The following is a 16326-nucleotide window of genomic DNA, read 5'->3' as shown; positions in this document are numbered from 1 at the left end:
TGGGTCTGAACAAGGGTGAACAGAAAAGTTCATACAGGGCGTGACAAGGATGGAAAGAAGAAGGATGGTAAGTCTTCTGAGAAGGGTGGGGACAAAAGTAAGCATTCTGAGTCTTCATCAGGCCCACAAAAATCCTCTGGGGGAGGTGGGTCCAAATCCTTTTCTAATAATCAACCTAAAAAGCCTTGGTTTTATTTGTGTAAAGTCAAAGGCCATTGGGCAACTGATTCCAGTTGTCCAAAGAAAAACACCAAACCTTCCACCACCACAACCCCTGCTGCAAATTCTAGTCCACCTAGTAATAGCAGTGGTGGTGGGAAATCTACTACTAATAGCCAATCCATGGGTGTAGCTGGGCTCACTATTGGCAATGTAGTTGGGGTTGGTCTTGTTAGGGAGACCACAGAGGCTGCTTTAGTCTGTGATGGTGGCATTGATTTTGCCACCTTGGTAGCTTGTCCCCTTAATATGGATAAGTACAAGCAACTTCCCCTAATAAATGATGTTGAGGTTCAGGCCTACAGGGACACAGGAGCCAGTGTAACTATAGTGATAGAAAAACTGGTCCACCCTGAACAACACCTACTTGGTCAGCAGTACCAAGTGACAGACGCTCATGACAATACTCTTAGCCACCCCATGGCTGTTGTGAATCTCAACTGGGGGGGCGGGTTACTGATCCAAGGAAAGTTGTGGTAGCCACAGATTTACCTGTAGACTGTCTACTAGGGAATGATTTGGAGACATCAGCTTGGGCAGAAGTGGAGTTGGAGGCCCATGCAGCAATGCTGGACATTCCTGGGCATATTTTTGCTTTAACCAGGGCTCAGGCCAAAAAGCAAAAAGGACAGGGTGACTTGGATCCTGGATCAATGGACCAAGTGCTCCCTAAAGCTAGCGGTAAAAAGGGTAAATCCCTACCCGTTATCCCTCCCTCTACAGATGATTCCCCTTCTGAGGAAGAGGAATTTCCTCCCTGTGCAGAACCTACACCAGAGGAGCTGGCAGCAGACACTGGTGACCTTTTGGGTGGAGGGGGGCCTGCCAGGGAAGAGCTGAGTGTGGCACAGCAAACCTGTCCCACATTAGAGGGTCTCAGACAGCAAGCTGTCAAGCAGCAAAATGGGGATGTCAGTGACAGTCATAGAGTATACTGGGAAGATAACCTCTTGTACACAGAGTCAAGGGACCCAAAACATTGTACTGCAGGGGAATGACCAATCTCCTGGCTGCTCCGAGAGTTTTGTCTCACTCTAGCACATGACATTCCTTTGGCTGGGCATTTGGGCCAGACGAAAACTTGGGAAAGACTTGTCCCCTTGTTTCACTGACCTCTTATGTCAGAGGACACCAAATACTTTTGTAAGTCCTGTGTGACCTGCCAAGCCAGTGGCAAGACTGGTGGCACTTGAAAGGCCCCTCTAATTCCACTTCCAGTGGTTGGTGTGCCCTTTGAAAGGGTAGGGGTTGACATAGTTGGCCCCCTTGACCCTCCTGCTTCAGGCAAAAGATTTATCTTGGTGGTAGTGGACCATGCCACAAGATATCCTGAAGCCATACCTTTAAGGACCACTACAGCTCCTGTAGTGGCAAAAGCCCTCCTGGGAATCTTTTCCAGAGTGGGCTTTCCTAAAGAGGTGGTATCAGACAGAGGTACCAACTTCGTGTCTGCATACCTAAAAGCAACATGAAAGGAGTGTGGTGTTACCTACAAGTTCATCACCCCTTACCACCCACAAACAAATGGTCTGGTTGAGAGGTTTAATAAAACTCTCAAAGGAATGATAATGGGACTCCCTGAAAAACTCAGGAGGAGATGGGATGTCCTGTTACCTTGCCTCCTTTTTTCTCACAGGGAGGTACCCCAAAAAGGAGTGGGATTCATCCCCTTTGAACTCCTCTTTGGGCACCCTGTAACAGGTCCACTTACTCTTGTGAAGGAGGGTTGGGAACAACCTTTAAAAGCTCCTAAACAGGACATAGTGGATTATGTACTTGGCCTAAGATCCAGAATGGCTGAGTATATGAAAAAGGCCAGTAAAAACCTTCAGGCCAGCCAGGAGCTGCAAAAGCAATGGCATGACCAGAAGGCTGTTCTGATCCAGTACCAACCAGGATGGAAGGTGTGGGTATTGGAGCCTGTGGCCCCAAGGGCACTCCAAGACAAATGGAGTGGACCCCATCGAATTGTTGAGAAGAAGGGTGAGGTTACCTAGTTGGTAGACCTGGGCACTGCCAGGAGTCCCATTAGGGTTATTCATGTCAACCGCCTGAAACCCTACTATGACAGGGCTGACCTCCCCCTGCTCATGGCAACAGATGAGGGACAGGAAGAAGAGTGACCCTCTCCCTGATCTCTTCCCCACCACTGAAGCAGATGCCCTAGTGGAGGGAGTAGTTTTAGCTGATTGTCTGACTGCAGAACAGAATGACAACTGCATCAATCTCCTAAGCCAATTTTCAGACCTCTTTTCACTTGTCCCAGGTACCACATCCTGATGTCAACACACTATTGACACTGGAGACAGCCTGCTTGTCAAAAGTAAAATGTATAGGTAGCCTGGCCATGTCCGAGACTGCATTAAAAAAGAGGTGCAGAAAATGTTGGATTTGGGGGTGATTGAACCTTCTGAAAGCCCATGGGCTAGCCCAGTGGTGCTTGTACCAAAACCTCACACCAAAGATGGAAAGAGGGAGATGAGGTTTTGTGTAGATTACAGAGGGCCCAATCAGGTAACAAAAACTGATGCTCACCCTATACCCAGGGCAGAGGAGCTCATTGATACACTGGCTTCTGCCAAGTATCTTAGCACTTTTGATCTAACTGCAGAGTATTGGCAGATTAGATTGGCAGAAGATGCTAAACCAAAGACTGCATTTTCTTCAATAGGAGGGCACTACCAATTCACAGTAGTGCCCTTTGGTTTGAAAAGTGCACCTGAAACTTTTCAGAGGTTGGTGAACACAGTCCTGCAAGGGTTGGAAGCTTTCAGTGCAGCATATCTTGATATTGCTATCTTTACTCAACCTGGGATGAGCACCTGGTCCACCTTTGGAAAGTTTTGGAGGCCCTGCAAAAGGCCGGCCTCACTATCAAGGCCTCAGAGTGCCAGATAGGGCAGGGGAAAGTGGTTTATCTGGGCCACCTGGTAGGTGGAAAACAGATTGCACCACTACAGGGGAAAATCCAAACAATCATGGATTGGTTTCCCCCTACAACTCAGACCCAGGTGAGAGCCTTTTTAGGCATTACAGGGTACTACAGGAGATTCATCAAGAACTATGGCTCCATTGCAGCCCCTCTTAATGATCCCACTAGCAAGAAAATGCCTAAGAAGGTGTTATGGACAGCTAGCTGTCAGAAAGCTTTTGAGGCGCTCAAACAGGCCATGTGCTCTGCACCTATCCTAAAAAGCCCATGTCACTCCAAGAAATTAATAGTTCAAACTGATGCATCTGAATTAGGGGGTAGGGGCAGTACTATCACAACTGAATTCTGAGGGCCAGGATCAACCAGTTGTTTTTATCAGCAGAAGGTTGACCCCTAGAGAAAAGTGTTGGTCTGCCATAGAGAGGGAGGCCTTTGCTGTGGTCTGGGCACTGAAAAAGTTGAGGCCATACCTGTTTGGCACTCACTTTATTGTTCAGACAGACCACAAACCTCTACTTTGGCTAAAACAAATGAAAGGTGAAAACCCTAAATTGTTGAGGTGGTCCATATATCTACAGGGAATGGACTACACAGTGGAACATAGACCTGGGAGTACCCACTCCAATGCAGATGGACTCTCCAGATATTTCCACTTAGACAATGAAGACTCATCAGGGCAAGGCTAGTCTTATTGTCCTTCATTTGGTGGGGGGGGGGCTTGTGTTGGAAAGTACCATCTTGCCTGGCATGTTACCCCCCCCTTTTCACTGTATGTATGTATGTATGTATGTATTAGCCCCTGTGTCACTGGGATCCTGCTAGGCAGGACCCCAGTGCTCATAGTATGTGCCCTGTATGTGTTCCCTGTGTGGTGCCTAACTGTATCACTGAGGCTCTGCTAACCAGAGCCTTAGTGTTTATGCTCTCTCTGCTTTCTAAATTTGTCACTGCAGGATAGTGACTAAATTTACCAATTCTCATTGGCACACTGGTACACCCATATAATTCCCTTGTATGTGGTACTTAGGAACCCAGGGTATTGGGGTTCCAGGAGATCCCTATGGGCTGCAGCATTTCTTTTGCCACCCATAGGGAGCTGAGACAATTCTTACACAGGACTGCCACTGCAGCCTGAGTGAAATAATGTCCACGTTATTTCACAGCCATTTACCACTACACTTAAGTAACTTATAAGTCACCTATATGTCTAACCTTCACTTGGTGAAGGTTGGGTGCCAAGTTACTTAGTGTGTGGGCACCCTGGCACTAGCCAAAGTGCCCCCACATCATTCAGGGCAATTTCCTCAGACTTTGTGAGTGCGGGGACACCATTACACACGTGCACTATACATAGGTCACTACCTATGTATAGTGTCACAATGGTAACTCCGAACATGGCCATGTAATGTGTCTAAGATCATGGAATTGTCACCCCAATACCATTCTGGTATTGGGACAATTTCATAATTCCCCGGGTCTCTAGCACAGAACCTGGGTACTGCCAAACTGCCATCCGGGGTTTCCACTGCAGCTGCTGCCAACCCCTCAGACAGGATTCTGCCCTCCTGGGTTCTAGGCAGCCCTGGCCCAGGAAGGCAGAACAAAGGATTTCCTCTGAGAGAGGATGTTACACCCTCTCCCTTTGGAAATAGGTGTGAAGGGCTGGGGAGGAGTAGCCTCCCCCAGCCTCTGGAAATGCTTTGATGGGCACAGATGGTGCCCATCTCTGCATAAGCCAGTCTACACCGGTTCAGGGATCCCCCAGCCCTGCTCTGGCGTGAAACTGGACAAAGGAAACGGGATTTCCTTCATGTACAGCCTAGCCTGGGTCCCCAGCACTCTGTCCTGCAGTGCTCAACCCTCTGAGTTGGCCTCCGACGTTGTGGGACCTTTCTTTGTGACTCTGAGCCAGCTCTGGTTCACAAATCTTCTAAGTGCCTGTTCGGGTACTTCTGCGGGTGCTGCCTGCTTCTGTGAGGGCTCTCTGAGTTGCTGCGCGCCCCCTCTGTCTCCTCCTCCAAGGGGCGACATCCTGGTCCTTCCTGGTCCCCAGCAGCGCCCAAAAACCTCTACTGCAACCCTTGCAGCTAGCAAGGCTTGCTTGTGGTATTTCTGCGTGGGAACACTTCTGCAACCTTCAGCACGCCGTGGGACATCTTCCATCCAAAGGAGAAGTTCCTAACTCTCTTCGTTGTTGCAGAATCCTAAGCTTCTTCCATCCAGAGGCAACTTCCTTGCACCTTCATCCGGGGTTTCCTGGGCTCCTGCCCCCCTGGACACTATCGCGACTCATGGACTTGGTCCCCTTGCCTTGCGGGTCCTCAGGTCCAGGAATCGGTCTTCAGTGCTTTGCTGGTGGTTGTGGTTCTTGCAGAATCCCCCTATCACGACTATTGTGTCCTTTTGGGGTAGTAGGTGTACTTTACTCCTACTTTTCAGGGTCTTGGTGTGGGGTATCTTGGACACCCTGACTTTTTTCTTACAGTCCCAGCAACCCTCTACAAGCTCCCATAGGTCTGGGGTCCAGTCGTGATTCGCATTCCACTTTTGGAGTATATGGTTTGTGTTGCCCCTAGACCTATGTTCACCTATTGCGTCCTATTGTAATTCTACACTGTTTGCATTACTTTTCTTACTCTTACTTATTGGTTTTGGGTTTGTGTACATATAACTTGTGTATATTACTTACCTTCTTACTGAGGGTACTCACTGAGATACTTGTGGCATATTGTCATAAAAATAAAGTACCTTTATTTTTAGTATATCTGTGTATTGTGTTTTCTTATGATATTGTGCTATATGATATAAGTGGTATAGTAGGAGCTTTGCATTTCTCCTAGTTCAGCCTAAGCTTTGCCATAGCTACCTTCTATCAGCCTAAGCTGCTAGAAACACCTCTATTCGACTAATAAGGATTAACTGGACCTGGCACAGGGTGTAAGTACCACAAGGTACCCACTATAAGCAGGCCAGCCTCCTACAACATGTAGATCTGGAGAAGAGCTACCCTCTGTTGTTTTTTTGACTGACTTCAACAGTTTTGTCAAATTCTTTGAAACTTTTTTGGTACGTCAAGGATGTCGTGGAAGACTGTTTAAGTTGTGTGACTCCTGTTACCGCATGATTTTGGTGACTGGATCCGCTCCATGTGTGTTTGTGGTTCCTGGAGCCCAAACACTACCTGAAGTCGTGCTTGAAGTGCCAGGCCATGTACCCAAAAGCTTTGAGGGAGCAGTCCCTCAAGCTCATTATGGCCTCGATTGAGAAGAAGGTCACAAGACTGCTTGCAGAGCCACCACCACTCTACTTCGTCCCACTCGAACTCCTTGGGAGATTCTGGTCACAAGAAGTTGAAGAAGACCAAACGTTCTGCAACCTCGCCACGACAATGCAATGTGGGAAGAGTGCCAACAGTCTAAGCATCTATCTTCAGAGCCTGTTTCTGGGAGCTGGGCAGACCTACCACCTCATTGGCACCTTTGAGGCCAGTAGGGCTGGAGGGGGGCCCATCAGGTTCTAAACTGGTGGTTTCAGCTCTTGCTCCAGAGGGCCCCATTGTTGGATCTGTGCTGATGCCGGTCGTGCCAACGTGACCTTCCCAGACGCCGGTAAAGACATTGATGCTTCCCACATTGGTCCGGCCCACAATCAACTCTGAGCTCATACTTATACCAGGCTCTGACCGAGAGGTTGACTGACATCGCTCGATGCTGGTTCCTGCATTCCACAGGTTGGATCCTGATACTTATGGGTACAGAGAAAGTGTGGAAGAGTTTCTGGACCCTTGAGAATTCAAGCTGGAAGACACCGAAATGGACTGGGCACAGGAATTGAGTGAAGCTAGTGGTCTGGTTACCTCTTCTGGTGCTGGCATGCTTTCTTCCCCTACTGTGGCTAAGGAGGGGGGGGAGTGTCGTACTCTATGGTGGTGGTAAGGGCTGCTGAGGTTCTCTGCCTTCTGTGGCAGTCTGGACTAACCTCCTGACCTGGGGCTTCCACCTCAGAACCTCTTTTACCTTTTATTAAAGTGCTCACTCGTGTCATATTGGTACGATGGTCCAAACCCAGCACAGGGACTCCTGTGAACAGGACAATTGCCCGTTGTCATCGGCCTGTGGCGAACAACTCTAAATTCCTAACCCAACATCCTACGCCTGAGTCTTTCCATCCAGGCTTCTTCATCGGGCGCATTTCCTTCTGCACCCCCAGATAAGGAATCGTAGAGACTGGATCAACTTGGGAAGAAAATGTTCTCTTCCTCCAGGCTGGCATTTCGGTCTCTGAACACAGCATACCTTTTGGGCCAGCTTTCCCATACATTTTAGGATAGAGTTGCGCAGGTGCTGCTGCATGTCCTGGAGGAGATCCGGGCTGTTCTCTCTCAGGCCGTTACTGACTGGAGGGATGCAGGTAAGTTCACTATATGTTGTAGGCTGGACACAACTGACTCACTGAGCAGATTGGTTCCATTGACGGAGGCCTTATGGCGCCATGCCTGGCTTTTCGGGGGATGTCCAATAATCATTCATGGACATGCCCTTGGATGGCACCAGTCTCTACTGAGACAAAGCAGACTCGGCGCTTGATTGCTTTAAGGAGTACTAGGCTACGGCATGGGCCCTTGGCCTCGCTGGCTGCTCTTCGCCCCCCACCCCCGTCCACTTTTTGCCCCTTTCTTGGCTATAGAAGGGGTACTCAACTGCGTCCATTCCCCTACAGTCACTGAGCCACACATGCCGCATAGCCTCTGAGTGGCCGTGGGATCCCATATGCTTGTGGATCATGGAGCCAGCGGTCTGCCCAGTCCACCACCGCCCCTGCTGCAGCCTTTAAGCATTTCTAGTCTGTTGCTCCATCCTGGACCAGTTGGAGGCAGGACCTGCCATCACCTACTCCACTGGGAATTCTTCACTATGGACAGGTGGGTTTTGCAGATAGTCCTAAGGAGCTACTCCCTCCCCTTCGAGACTACCTTCCTGCCATGCCACCTTCTTATGATTACATGACAGAATTATTTGGCACTTCTCCACAAGGAGGTTACGGCTCTCTTGGCCAAGGGAGCCATAGAAGGGGTCCCTGTGCCAGGAGTAGGTCATGATTGTTTTATTCCTGCTGCTTTCTGGTGCCAAAAAAGAACAAGGGCCTTCTTCCTATGGACCTCCGGCCCTCAATCTCTTCCTCTGGAAGGAGAAGTTCAAAATGATCACTCTGGCTCAGATCCTTTCTGCCCTGGAGACTGGATGGTAGTGTTTGGAGTTGCAGGACGCGTATTTTCATATTTCAGTCCTGCATGCACACAGATGTTACTTGCAGTTCATGGTAGGTCACAAGCAATTTCAGTTTACCATGCTCCCTTTCGGCCTTGCCAGTGTCCCTCTGGTGTTCACGAAAGTGATGGCAGTGGTCGCAGCTTCTCTGTGCAGGCTAGGGGTTTCAGTGTTCCCCTACATTGATGGCTGGCTGTTAAAAGTGAACTCGCCCCAGGCTGTCGTCTCCCACCTCCAGACTATGGCAAACCTTCTGCATTCGCTGGGTTTCAGTATAAACATGCTAGAGTCACACTGGACTCCCTCTCAGACGCTCCCTTTCATCAGGTCTGTACTGGACACAGTGCGGTTTTGGGCCCATCCTCCTGAAAATTGAGTCCAGGATGTTTCGGCCTCTATCTATATGCTGATTCTGAAGTGGGACCAGAAGTTCCCATGGGTGCAATATGAGGGGACTCGCTCTGATATGGTCCAGATCTCGGAGGGAAATGCACAAGATCTGCAGTGGTGGCTTTTGAATCAAGGTTCCGTCAGACAGATGGGGCGGCCACATGGGGATGGTGGAGATTAGAGGCGTCTGGTCTCCGGCAGAGTCTGGGCTCCCCATCAACCTTCTGGAGCTCAAGGCAATTAGGCTTGCATTGAGGAGGGAAGGGGGGGAGGGGAGGGGAGGGGGGTGAGGAGGAGGAGGAGGAGGAAAAGGGGGGAGGGGCGATGGGAGGAGGGAAAGGGGGGACAGGAGAGGGGGGGGAGGAGGGAAAGAGGGGAGGGATAGAGAGAGGGAGGAAAGGAAAGGGGGAGGGGAGGGGGGGGTCAATACTGGAATCCATACTAGGGTAGACCCAGAAATTATACACTTATCCTGTACTACTTTCAGACAGAACGTACATCTTAATTCCATACAGTGCCCTCTTTCTAGGAATGTACTCCCTAAAAACCTTGAAAAGGACCAAAGACTCACCTACAGATATTTATTTCCCTGGAACATAGACCTCTGAAAACTGATGTACAAAATGATCAAGGACAGGCCTAATCTTAAAAAGATGGTCAGAATCAGGATGATCTTGTGGCAAGGCTAAAGCATTACATTGCCAACAAAATGCAGCATCTGAAGAAGAAACAAATACCAATTACGAGTCATGGTTGCAGGAAATATAGCCCTTGCCATCAAGGGACTAGTAGACCAATAAAAAGCCAGTGACTTCTTCCTTATCAACCTCATAAAAAAAAGTAAAACCCAAGAACTTTTTCATCTCTTCCAGATTTGTGGGAATCCACTAGTAGCTCTAGATTATGGCCTAAGTCTGGCACTGTTGTCCCTCAAATACTGCTCAGAAAACAAAAAACTCTTCTCAACGATCTCTTCTAAAAATACATCGTCCATAAATTTTTTTAAAGAATTTGATAGGCAAAAAGTTTTCCGTATTGACTTTACACCCCAGGAGACCAGTCAGGGCAGGCAACTGTGGCTGCTCCATGTTTGGGGTAACCCAGAGTTCAGGTCTTCCAATGGGGAAACCTTTCAACCCAGGCTGCTGCACTATTGGCACATCTGTGTCCTCCTCTAAAACAGGCCCTTCAGCTGCACTGAGAGTGGTTTCCTCATCAAAGACTCCTCTCGGACAGAAAATTCACTGCCGGAATCTTGCACTTCCTCTTCTGCCTCAAATGCAGAGTCAGTCTCATAATCATGGTCAGAAGACAACTCAAAGAGCATACCAACAACCTCCTGAGCGGTCACCCTACGGCTAGCCATGATCCTTTTGAGGAAAAGTAACTTGAGAAATGCACCAACAACAACCAGCACTGTCTAAAATAAGTAATAAATAAAGTGTTATGTACTAAAAAAACTACACCACTCACTTGCCTGAAAAAGCTGGAATCACGAGCAACTAGTCTGCACAGACACAGCAATCACTAATGATATCCCACTAAAAAGAAAATAAAATTAGAGATAAGACAACACAAATATCATTGTGCACAAATCGAAGGACAATTTCACACAAAATCCTGCATTTAGTTCACCACTTACAAAAATGTAATTCATGCATGGCAACAATACTCATTTCAGGGAAACTGTTTTTTCTTACCTAAAACATGCAACTAGGCAAACTACAGGTCAACCACTGCGAAAACAGCAAGGAGTCACAACAAAGGAAGCAAAAGCCTTGAACTAGAACAAAAAGGAGAAATTAAGGGGGTCATTCCAACCCTGGCGGTCGGTGATAAAGCGGCGGCCAACCCGCCAACAGGCAGGCGGTAAAAAAAAATGAATTCTGACCCTGGCGGGAACCGCCAACACAGACCGCCACTTTCACACTCCGACCGGGTTGCAGCGTGAACAGTAGCTCGACACAGAACCGGCACTGTCATTGGGCCAGCGGTGCTTGAGACGGCGGGGCCCAGCGGAGCGGTGCTTGAGATGAAGGGCCCAGCGGAGCGGTGCTTGAGACGGCGGGGCCCAGCGGAGCGGTGCTTGAGATGAAGGGCCCAGCGGAGCGGTGCTTGAGATGAAGGGCCCAGCGGAGCGGTGCTTGAGATGAAGGGCCCAGCGGAGCGGTGCTTGAGATGAAGGGCCCAGCGGAGCGGTGCTTGAGATGAAGGGCCCAGCGGAGCGGTGCTTGCTAGGAAGGGCCCAGCGGAGCGGTGCCTATCTTCACGGCGGGGCCCTGTTCAGCGGTGCCTATCTTCACGGCGGGGCCCTGTTCAGCGGTGCCTATCTTCACGGCGGGGCCCTGTTCAGCGGTGCCTTTCTGGACGGCGGGGCCCTGTTCAGCAGTGCCTTTCTGCACGGCGGGGCCCTGTTCAGCGGTGCCTTTCTGCACGGCGGGGCCCTGTTCAGCGGTGCCTTTCTGGACGGCAGGGCCCTGTTCAGCGGTGCCTTTCTGGACGGCGGGGCCCTGTTCAGCGGTGCCTTTCTGGACGGCGGGGCCCTGTTCAGCGGTGCCTTTCTGGACGGCGGGCCCTATTCAGCGGTGCCTATCTTCACGGCGGGGCCCTGTTCAGCGGTGCCTTTCTGCACGGCGGGCCCTGTTCAGCGGTGCCTATCTGCACGGCGGGGCCCTGTTCAGCGGTGCCTATCTGCACGGCGGGGCCCTGTTCAGCGGTGCCTATCTGCACGGCGGGGCCCTGTTCAGCGGTGCCTATCTGCTCGGCGGGGCCCTGTTCAGCGGTGCCTATCTGCACGGCGGGGCCCTGTTCAGCGGTGCCTATCTTCACGGCGGGGCCCTGTTCAGCGGTGCCTATCTTCACGGCGGGGCCCTGTTCAGCGGTGCCTTTCTGCACGGCGGGGCCCTCTTCAGCGGTGCTTTTCTGCACGGCGGGGCCCTGTTCAGCGGTGCCTTTCTGCACGGCGGGGCCCTGTTCAGCGGTGCCTTTCTGGACGGCGGGGCCCTGTTCAGCGGTGCCTTTCTGCACGGCGGGGCCCTGTTCAGCGGTGCCTTTCTGCACGGCGGGGCCCTGTTCAGCGGTGCCTATCTTCATGGCGGGGCCCTGTTCAGCAGTGCCTTTCTGGACGGCGGAGCCCTGTTCAGCGGTGCCTATCTTCACGGCGGGGCCCTGTTCAGCGGTGCCTTTCTGGACGGCGGGGCCCTGTTCAGCGGTGCCTTTCTGCACGGCGGGGCCCTGTTCAGCGGTGCTTGTTCTGTAAGTCAAGGGAGTCAGACCTGGCCAGGACTACCTGCTCAGTCGCCCTCCGACCGTGCAGTTGCTGGACCCTTCGGTGACGGTGTCCTGGGCCCTTGGGTGTCCTCCCTCACACCCGGGATGGGGCTTGTGGGGCCCTCCTGGTCCGCGCTCCCGCTGGCTGACTTCTCCGCCCTGCTGCCCTTGCCCTCCTTCGATGTGGCTCTCTGGGCCTTGCCTCCCCTGGATGTTGTGGCAGGTGAAGTAGCAGAACTTTGGTCCTTGGGGGCAGCCGTGTCAGTCTTCTCGCGGCGGCCCCTTACTTTACGGGTCCTCTTTCCGGGGGGGGGGGGGGGGCTAGCTGTCCCCTTGCTGCTGACCGATATATCACTGCTGGCAAAGGGGGGACTCCAAAATCCCTGCACTACGGGTGACCCTTGAAGCCGGGCTGGTGGTGGCTGAGGCGCTCTTGGGACTCTTAGCAGATGGAGGGGGTGGGTCAGGTGAGGGAAAGAGGTCAAGAGTGGAGAGGTAAAGTTTTTTAGGACCAAGGTAAAGGGTAGGTGTAGTGGTTATGGGAGTGGAGGAAGAGGAGGTGGTTGTAGGAGAGTCAGGTGTGCTGTCCTTGGGTGAAGGTGCATGGGCTGGAGGCTGTCGTGAGGTGGTTGGCTGTTGGGTGGGTGGCTGCCTGCGTTTGTGTGTCTTGGAAGAGGGGGTGACAGACACAGTGGGAGAGGACACAGGGGACGTGTAAATGGCAGTGGGGGTGGTGACTGCACGTGTGCGGACTGTACTGGAGGGAGTGCTGGTGATGGAAGTACTGGCTGTTGGTGGTGTGCATGCAGGTGTGAGTGGAGACGTCACAGGGAGGGAGGAGGGAGACGAGGAGGTGGGGGACACAGAGGTGGTAGTGGCTGTTGGCATATCTGCATCTGGGTGTTGCTTGGGTGAATGTTTGTGTGATCTGTGGTGCTTATGTCTGGATGAGCTGCCCTTGGGTGTTGAGGTGTGTGCAGGCTGGTCTGATGGTGTGGATGGGATAGGCTGAGGAACAGGAGACAGAGACAGGGTGGAGGCAGTTAGAAGAGGGAGGCTGGAAACAGGGACAATGGCTGCCGTCAGTGCTGAGGCCAGAGCATTGAACGATCGTTGATGGGCAGCCTGACCCGAATGAATGCCCTCCAGGTATGCATTGCTACGATGCACCTCCCTCTCTACCCCCTGGATGGCATTCAAAAGGGTAGACTGCCCAACAATGATGGTCTGTAGGAGGTCAATGACCTCCTCACTGAGGGCAGCAGGGGTAACAGGGGCAGGGCCTGAGGTGCCTGGGGCGAAGGAGATGCCCGCCTTCTTGGGCGAGCGGGCACGGAGCGAAGGCTGAGGGGCTGCTGGGAGGGCGGAGCTGGTGCGCTGGGTGGCGGCTGTACCTGTAGAGGCTGGGGGCACGGATGTTGCCGCCACCGCTAGGGAGCTCCCATCCGAGGACGTGTCGGTGTCGCTGGTGTCACCACGGGTCCCCGTTGTGAAGCTCCCCTCGCCCTCCGTATCACTGGTGGCCTCGGTGTCTGTGCCATGGCCCACCGGGGCCTTGTGAGTTGCAGCTCCCTCGTGCTCCGGTGCCAATTCTCCTCCGCCTGATGATGCTAATGCACACATGCACAAGAAGATAAAGAAAAAGGGTGGGGGGAGAAATAAAGACAGGCTGAGTGCATGCATTGTCAACACCGTTGGCGGAGAGGACAGACACAGGAGCCTCATGCACTAAGCCGCGCAATCGGGGTACACTACTCAGTACTTGTGACTAGGCCAACAGGTCTAGGGACAACAAATGCGCACATGGGTGATGCAGGACCATGGATAGCAGTACTTGTCACCCTACAGAGTTGGGGGGCGGGGGCACAGGGACATGGCTAAAGGAGAGGACTACACTACAGAAAGCGCCCTGGCCTAATGTCACCCACAGCCCTCCTCCCCCACCCAGACGCCTTCATTGCGCGTAAAGATAGCTGAATGTGCTGGTACTCACCCCCTTGTGTCTGCTGTGATGTCCTCACGCGCCCATCCATATCGGGGTAGGCCACCGCCAGGATCCGGGACATCAGGGGGGTCAGGGTACGACTGGCACCCCTCCTAGGTTGGGAGGCCATCCCCAGCAGTGACTCGGCGGTCTTCCTGGTCCCGCGGCGGATGTCCTCCCACCTCTTGCGGCAGTGGGTGCCCCGTCTGTTGTGGACCCCCAGGGTCCGACTTCCTTGGTGATGGCATGCCAAATGTCGATCTTCTGATGGGTGCTGACCTATTTGACATGTACAAGGTGGAATTGGAAATATCATCAATTTTCCGCATGAGAGATGTGATTGCCCCCCCCCCAACCTTGCCATGTGGCACATGCTCTCATCTGTCGTGCCTTGCACTCGTCATTGTCTCCCCCCCCCCCACCATCTAATCTCCACCCCACTCAACACAGGCATAGCCCATTCAATGTGCACACAGTGTACTTACATGTTGGTCTGGAGGACCGTAGAGTAGCGCATACTGGGGCAGGACCCCATCCACAAGTTTCTCCAACTCTTCTGTAGTGAAGGCAGGGGCCCTTTCCCCAGTCGCAGCAGCCATTGTCTCTTCCAGACCGAGTTCACAGCAGCACTTGCAGTATAGGTCCTCTCCTGTGGATGATCAGGTCTCGAGTGATTAATCAGATAGGAAATGGCGGTCACGCCCGCGGCGGTGCGTACCGCGACTCCCGGCGCACCTCGTCATTGGCTCCTGAAACCCATAGGGTTCAATGTTAACCAATGCGGCTTGGCGCCGCGGTCTTCGACCGCCTACCGCCACGGTGTGCCACGCCAGCGCATTGACCTCACATCCCACTGTCACACTTCTCAGGTCAGGCAGCCGCCATTTCAAGGGCCCACATGGCTTAATTTCTACTGCGTCACACAGGCCTAGGCCTTGCATTGCCACTCATACAAGCCATTCAATGCATAGCGATTCGTGTACTGTGCAAGCTGGGTGAAAGTACCTGTGGGTTGCTTGACTCTGTGCTCCATGTTGTCCTTCCTAGGCACCGTCCGCTGGGACTTGCAAGGAGAAGGAGGAATCCTCCCGTGTACCGACCGCTGGTGGACCTGTCGACAATGGAGGAACGTCATATAATACTTCGATACCGACTTGACCGAGCCACTATACATGAACTGTGTGCCCAGCTGGAGCCAGCACTGATGTCCCCCATCCGCCAACCCACAGGAATTCCCCCTCTGGTGCAGGTTCTGTCAGTCCTCCATTTTTTGTCAAGTGTGTCTTTTCAGACAACAGTGGCCATGTCATCAGGGATGTCTCAGCCTATGTTTTGTAAGATTTTGTCCAGAGTGTTGTCTGCCCTGATGAAATACATGCGGAGCTACATTGTTTTCCCTGAGGAGGGTGATTTGGCCACTGTGAAGGGTGACTTCTATGTCCCTGGACATATCCCCAACATCATTGGTGCCATTGATGGGACCCATGTGGCCTTAGTACCCCCAAAAGACGATGAGCAAGTGTACAGAAACAGGAAAAATTACCATTCTATGAACGTGCAGGTGGTCTGTTTGGCTGACCAGTACATCTCCCATGTAATTGCCAAGTTCCCTGGGTCAGTGCATGACGCGTATGTTATGCGAAATAGCAGCATCCCCTATGTGATGGAACAGCTACAGAGACAACGTGTGTGTCTAATAGGTGACTCTGGTTACCCCAACCTGCCGTGGCTACTGACCCCAGTGAGGAATCCCAGGACAAGGTGTGAGAAGGTAGCCTCTTTCTAGCCTTGTTACCCCCACTTTTGGCCTGTTTGTGAGTGTATGTCAGGGTGTTTTGTCACTGTTTTCACTGTCTCACTGGGAACCTGATAGCCAGGCCTCAGTGCTCATAGTGAAAACACCATGTTTTCAGTATGGTTGTTATGTGTCACTGGGATCCTGCTAGTCAGGACCCCAGTGCTCATAGGTTTGTGGCCTATATGTATGTGTCACTGGGACCCTGTCACACAGGGCCCCAGTGCTCATAGGTGTGCATGTATATGTTCCCTGTGTGGTGCCTAACTGTCTCACTGAGGCTCTGCTAACCAGAACCTCAGTGGTGATGCTCTCTCATTACTTTCAAATTGTCACTAACAGGCTAGTGACCATTTTTACCAATTTACATTGGCTTACTGGAACACCCTTATAATTCCCTAGTATATGGTACTGAGGTACCCAGGGTATTGGGGTTCCAGGAGATCCCTATGGGCTGCAGCATTTCTTT

At 52.1% G+C, this 16326-nt stretch overlaps 1 pseudogene; it reads right to left on the bottom strand.

Annotated features, from left to right (window-relative positions):
• LOC138273942 (neuronal acetylcholine receptor subunit alpha-7-like) overlaps positions 1 to 6815 on the bottom strand; it is a 28240-nt pseudogene extending 21425 nt beyond the window's left edge.
• Positions 6816 to 16326: the final 9511 nt, after the last annotated feature.

Source organism: Pleurodeles waltl, unplaced genomic scaffold, assembly GCF_031143425.1.
Source record: "Pleurodeles waltl isolate 20211129_DDA unplaced genomic scaffold, aPleWal1.hap1.20221129 scaffold_127, whole genome shotgun sequence".
NCBI lineage: Eukaryota > Metazoa > Chordata > Amphibia > Caudata > Salamandridae > Pleurodeles > Pleurodeles waltl.
This window is presented reverse-complemented; position numbering and strand designations above follow the sequence as displayed.